Genomic DNA, 6000 nt, shown 5'->3' on the forward strand with positions numbered 1-6000 from the left:
CAACATATTATAAATATTATAATAATGCTAAACATGAACAAAGAGGCTCTTAAATACAAGTGTGCAGTAGGCCATTACAATACACTCTGAATAATGTGTTAGGTCTTAGAACAGCACAGAAAGAATGGTTTAATAGGACTGATACCTTACGATTACAATTTCAAAAAACTGCAGAAGTCATTCCTCTTGAATATTGGAAGTAAATTCAATCTGTGGAGAGCATTGCTCTGTTAATAAAGAGTTTATAATGAGTACAATTAATTTACTCATGCCAATTTATCCTGTTCTAATGGCTCAGTTAATGCAATATCAGTAGGTAGGGTAGTTCATTGAATAAGTCACAAACGTTAGATCATCCCCTACCTTTTCTACTTTTAACTTTCATTTATATCAGCAGCAGAGTGTAGCATATCTTTTTGCTTTTCGTAGACACATTGTTAACATCTAGCACCTGCACCAGTGTAAGATGCTTAGAGTTTTGCATTAATGTACACAAGAAAACAGCACATGTAATTGTAAACAAAAAGAATAGCTTTTACGAACATTTGATTGGGAGCCGACCCCGGTGGCGCCGGGGTAACGTCCTCGTCTGCCATTCCAAGGGTCGCGGGTTCGATTCCCGCCTAGGTGAGTTTTCCTCCCCCTAGGGCTTGGGTGTTTGTAAATGTGACCATTGTTATCGTTGTTAACAGTTCGATGTAAAGGCCAAAATGCGCTGTTTTTGGACTAATACTGAATAAATAAATAAATAAACTCTTGGTACAACACCCACCGTACTTGGTGGTGACTTAGGTCCCAGTGATTCTCATCTGTTTGAGTCCCTAATGAATCATTCTAATGGCTATAGAGGTTACTTATTGGATATAGTCAAAACAAAGACTTCTCTACGGCCGCTTATCCAAGACTTGTAAAGAGATGGGATGAGTGTGTCTGAGTTAAGTGAGTGGAAACGTGGAAATCATAAAATATACATTTCAGGAATTTACTTTAACTAATACAGCCTCTGTACAGTGATGTGTCTTATTCATTGAACCAACCTTGCATGTACATCATTATAACCCAGGTTTGTCTATTTTTTAAATTATTAGTTAGCTAATGTTCATTTCAAACAACATGAAATACATTATATCTGTGCATGATATGTGACATGCCCCCCCTTTTCAGACAGTTCTGAATTATCATCGCCTCTGTGCCTCCTTTCACTGAAATTCATCTTCAAGTCAATGAATTTCTGATTGAGCACTTCCTGCTTGATAATCTTTATTGAGTGATCAACATTGTTTATTTGCTTCTGAACAAATTCCATGCAATCTGAAAATCTTGCATCAGTTTCACTTCCGATTTGAAACTTCTCAATCGCCTTGGAAAATTTATCCTTTGCGCTATCAAATTTTACGTTTGCTAATTCAAAATTTTGTTTCTCTCTCAGCTCTTTAGAATCACTCATCAATTCCAGCCCTCTCATTTGGTACTCCAAGCCTTTATTAAAAAGCTCATTGCCTTCCTCTTTCAACAGCACTAGTTTTTCGTATTGTTTTAGACTTGGATCATTGGGACATATCATTAAACCCTCCCTGACTTTGCACAAAACTCTCTCAAAGGTTTCCTTGGCCTCTTCTGATCTGTCATTTTCCTCCACATCATTCTCTATATCCCAACCAGCTTTCCAAAGATCCTCGACTGTAGATAAGATATTTATAATAGACTCGGCTTTCTCCTTGTTCATTGCATGCAAGCTCTTCTCTTTTGAAATCTGAGATGTTTTACATGCGGTCTCATATTCCTCCAAAGCTGCTTCATACTGCCAATTAGCAAACAGCTCGTCTCCCAGAGATATTAATCTCATCGCTTCTAACTCACTCTTTGCCTCGCTTAGTCTGCTCCAGTACTTGTCCTTCATTTTGCTCATTCGGGACTTTGCATGAGCCGCCTCATACTGGACCAACGCCTCACTATACCTCCCTTCATTCGTCAGCTCATCACCACGTTGACATAAAATCAGTGCCTCTAATTCTGTTTGTGCTTTCAAAACATTGTCCTGGTTCAGCGTTCCCTCCTCTTTACTTTTCTCATATGCAAGAGTGTAATTCTCCAGGGCCTCTCTGTATTTCCCCTCTGAAAACACAACATCACCTATTGCACTCAGAGCAACGCACATCCTAAGCCTGCTATCCTCACTTTGCGCACACACACTTAAAGCCATCTCAAACTTAAGTACTGCATGTTTATATTTCATTATTTTCACATCAACATCTGCTTCCCCATCGCCTTCAAGCATTAATTGGCAGCCATCCTCATGATGTATTCTTGCCTGAATTAATTCAATTCTTTTCTTGCATTGCTCACGCTGACTTATTACCTCCGACTTGTCATAAGCTTCTTGATATTTTCTCATCGCACTCTCATATATGCCTTCACTGTAATCCTTATCCCCTTCTTCTTTCAAACCAATTGCATCTAGTTCGCATTGGCATTCATTAGCATTCTGAGCATAATTCTTTTTATTTTTATAGCTGGTGGTGCACTTTTCATAAGCTTGATTGAATTTTACTAGTGCTCCTGCATAATCACCTTGTTTAAATAAGATTTCTCCCAAGGAATTAAATGTTTCTGCCAGATTATTCTTGGCATGGTCAAAATTGCTGTCAATTGCTAATGCCTTGTCAAAAAACTCAATCGCTCTTGAATAATCACCTTGCATCCTGAAGCAATTGCCTTCATTGGAGAGATAAAGTTTTTTTAAATCTTTCCTATCGTTAGTGCATTCATTATATGCCTCTCTGTATTTCTTGGCAGCCTCCGAATACTTCTTTTGTTCCCACAGATCATTCCCTTGCTTGCTCAGGTCCTCAGCCCATTTGATTTTGGCAGTATCTCTATTTTTACTTTTCCTTTCCATAGCATCATTTTGAGATATCTCTTTACCACTATTAGCATCAAAATAGTGCGTTCCTTCACGCGTAAATAAACGACCGTCATTGAATACCTGATCTGCAACGTACACGAGACCTGGAATCACAGTCAATCCCGCCAAAATTGCCGTTGTACGTGAAATGTCGATACGATAATGAATTCGAATTATGCCGTATTCCATACTACGTTCATATGCCATCACTTCGTGACAACTCATCCTTGATCTAATTGCATCCTCGCTATAATAACTGATATCAGTCATTTTCCTATACACGCGTTTCCAACTTCAGAGGAGCCACCAAAATAATTCGCGATTTCAACAACTTTGAGACTTAACCGCTTTTGAATTTGACTATTTGAATACTTAGCTTAAACCAAAGCACCGGGAGTGGCCAGATCCACGATAAATGTGTGTTGTTTCCCAATTCGCAGTCGCCAACCGAGTGAGTTTTGTCGGAGATTATTCAAGGTCTCTCGTATCGCACCAGAATTACGAACCACGACTGATAAGCGGAGTGGTCTGAATCTGTTAAAGTACGATTTAAAATCGCGTCGTATTGTTTCCATTGGCGTTCGACATGAGGAAATGAAGTGTATTTTGGATGTAAAATCAAAAATAATGGAAAGACTATACTCTACTGAACCTGGCCCAAGCAGAGCTAGCCCACGACTATCTACCGGCCGTTCAGGCTCTGGCCTTGTCAGTCATACCAACGTATATATTTTTCACGAAGTAACTAAGTAAATCCTCTAAACCATTGCAGTAATCTCCCTAAATTGGAAAAATCATACACAACTACACTGAAGTTGGCTCAAGCGTCAAGCCTTCTATCAAAGCGAAAAGTAAGAGTTCACAAGGAAAACATTTTCGAAAATATCTGCTGAACTAAAACAAGGTGACTCTAAGGGGCCCTGGATCCTAAACTAGGTTATGAGTTTGGGGTGTCTGTATACGCCGTGATAGAGGAGGGAGTGCTGAGGGTTTTCGGTGATTTTCAAGAAATATAATGTTTTAGTTCAGCAGATATTGTCGAAAATGTTTTCCTTGTGAACTCTTACTTTTCGCTTTGATAGAAGACTTTCCGCTTGAGCTAGCTTCAGTGTAGATATCTTTCTAGGGCCGTATATCATATTTTACATAATTAATCCCGGTCTTACAATTTTTAGTGATTGCAGGGAGTTTTACTGTGTATGATTTGCCCAATTTAGTGAGATTACTGCAATAGTTTAGAGGATTTACTTAGTTACTTCGTGAAAAATATATACGTTGGTATGACTGAAAAATCCAGAGCCCGAACGGCGGGTTGGTAGTCGTGGGACAGTTCAGTTAAGTTCAGTAACAGGGAGTCGTCAGGAGAATTACCGGAGGCTGCGGGCAAAGTGATGTGTTCTCCCAGAGACAAAGGTTACTGTTTCTGTGTGGTATTCCGAATAACCATCAAAGTGAGCTTGTCAACCCTGCGCCAAGCCAGTTAAGTGAATATTTTTCTTTTCTTTTGAATAAGTTTGCGAATTAGTTTTTCCTCACTTATCCGTTGATTACCACGCCTATTACTCGAGCCCTTGAATTGCAGCTTTCCCATTTTCTTTTCCTGTCGCGATAAAAGGCGTTTAATACCTTATTTAACTGTAGTTGTGGCAGTTTTTTATAACTGCCGGCTCGTAAGAAACTGATTGAATAGGAGCAGACGACAGTGATTATGCCCAAAATTCATTAAAAACAGTCAAGATGAAGAGAAGATTTGCAGCAAAAGCTCGAAAAAATGTTAAAGAAAAGGCGGGCGAAAGAGTAACCGTTCTCAAGACGGAGGATGTAGCTACTAAGCTCTTAAAAGATGATGAATTACCTCTAAAATCGGTTGATACACTAGGGAAGCTAGCTGCTAGACAACAAGGGTACGATGAAAAACAATTCATTTTCTGTGAGGTTTCCCAATTGTGGGAACTATTATTACCGCACAAGGATGACAGCTTTGATGAGAATCCAATTTTTATCATACTTCATGACCGAATGCAAAGTACAGCGGTTTTGTGTCGTAAAACTGGACGATAAAACTTTTTGTTTGCATAAAGATGTGCTTAATCCCCGGATTCCGGAAGATGTGAGGAATATTTTAGAACAGTATTTTGGTAAAGATGTAACCTTTAAAATGAATGTTCGGAAGGTGGAAAAGGGTGTTGAAGAAAGCTTGAATATGTCGTGTTTGATGACCCTGACTACTCTGTTTGAGAACTTGAAACTCGATAAAAGGAAGGATTTTATTGAGGGCTTTGAGAGTTCCTGGGAGGGATTTAGCTCGTGGCTAGCTGGTGGTGTATTAGCCTTCAAAGAGCAGTTATTTTCTCTAATGAAAGAAGGCTATTATAAAACCTTTGCCAGTGATATTGATAAATTAGCGAGTGACACTGAGTTCTTAAAGAAACTAAATGCATTTTTTAATAGTATTCCATTGACAGAAGAATTAGATAATTTTAAAAACTATCAAAATCTTTTGAAGGAATTTGTGGAAATGGAAGATGATGAAATAGAATCTTCCGATGTGACAAATAAGATTAAGGTTTTAGAAGAGGTAAGAAAGAAGGCTTTCGGCAAAATTGAACAAATAGAATTGGTTCAAAATGAAAATGGTGATCAGGAATTGACTATTTCCAAGGAGTTCCCTACTCAGATGGAGATGTTCACCAAAATTTTCAAGCCGCTTACAAATTCTGAAGTAGATTCAAAATTAAATGATATTCTCAAGGAGATAAGCACGAAATTAAATCTTGACTATGACAAGCTAAAAAGTTTCTTTCAGGCAAAGGAAGAGACGGCAAAATGTGATAATGTTAATATCTGCATTAGCAAAAGTATCGAAGAGGTGATGAAAGAATTGCCGAAAATTGAAACGTACACTCCTACCTTGGACGAAAGCATCAAACCGCTTGATCAATTGCTCTCAGAGTTGACTTTAGAAACATCAGATGGATCAAACGTCAAAGTATCTTTGCGGGAAGGTTATGATAGAGTCAAGGATGCTTACGAATCTTGGGCTAATGCCAATGAATTGCAAATACATGAGTGGGCTACTTCAAAGAAAGGAAAAC

Source organism: Hetaerina americana, unplaced genomic scaffold (assembly GCF_022747635.1).
Source record: "Hetaerina americana unplaced genomic scaffold, ioHetAmer1.1.p SCAF_72, whole genome shotgun sequence".
In the NCBI taxonomy this organism is placed as follows: Eukaryota; Metazoa; Arthropoda; class Insecta; order Odonata; family Calopterygidae; genus Hetaerina; species Hetaerina americana.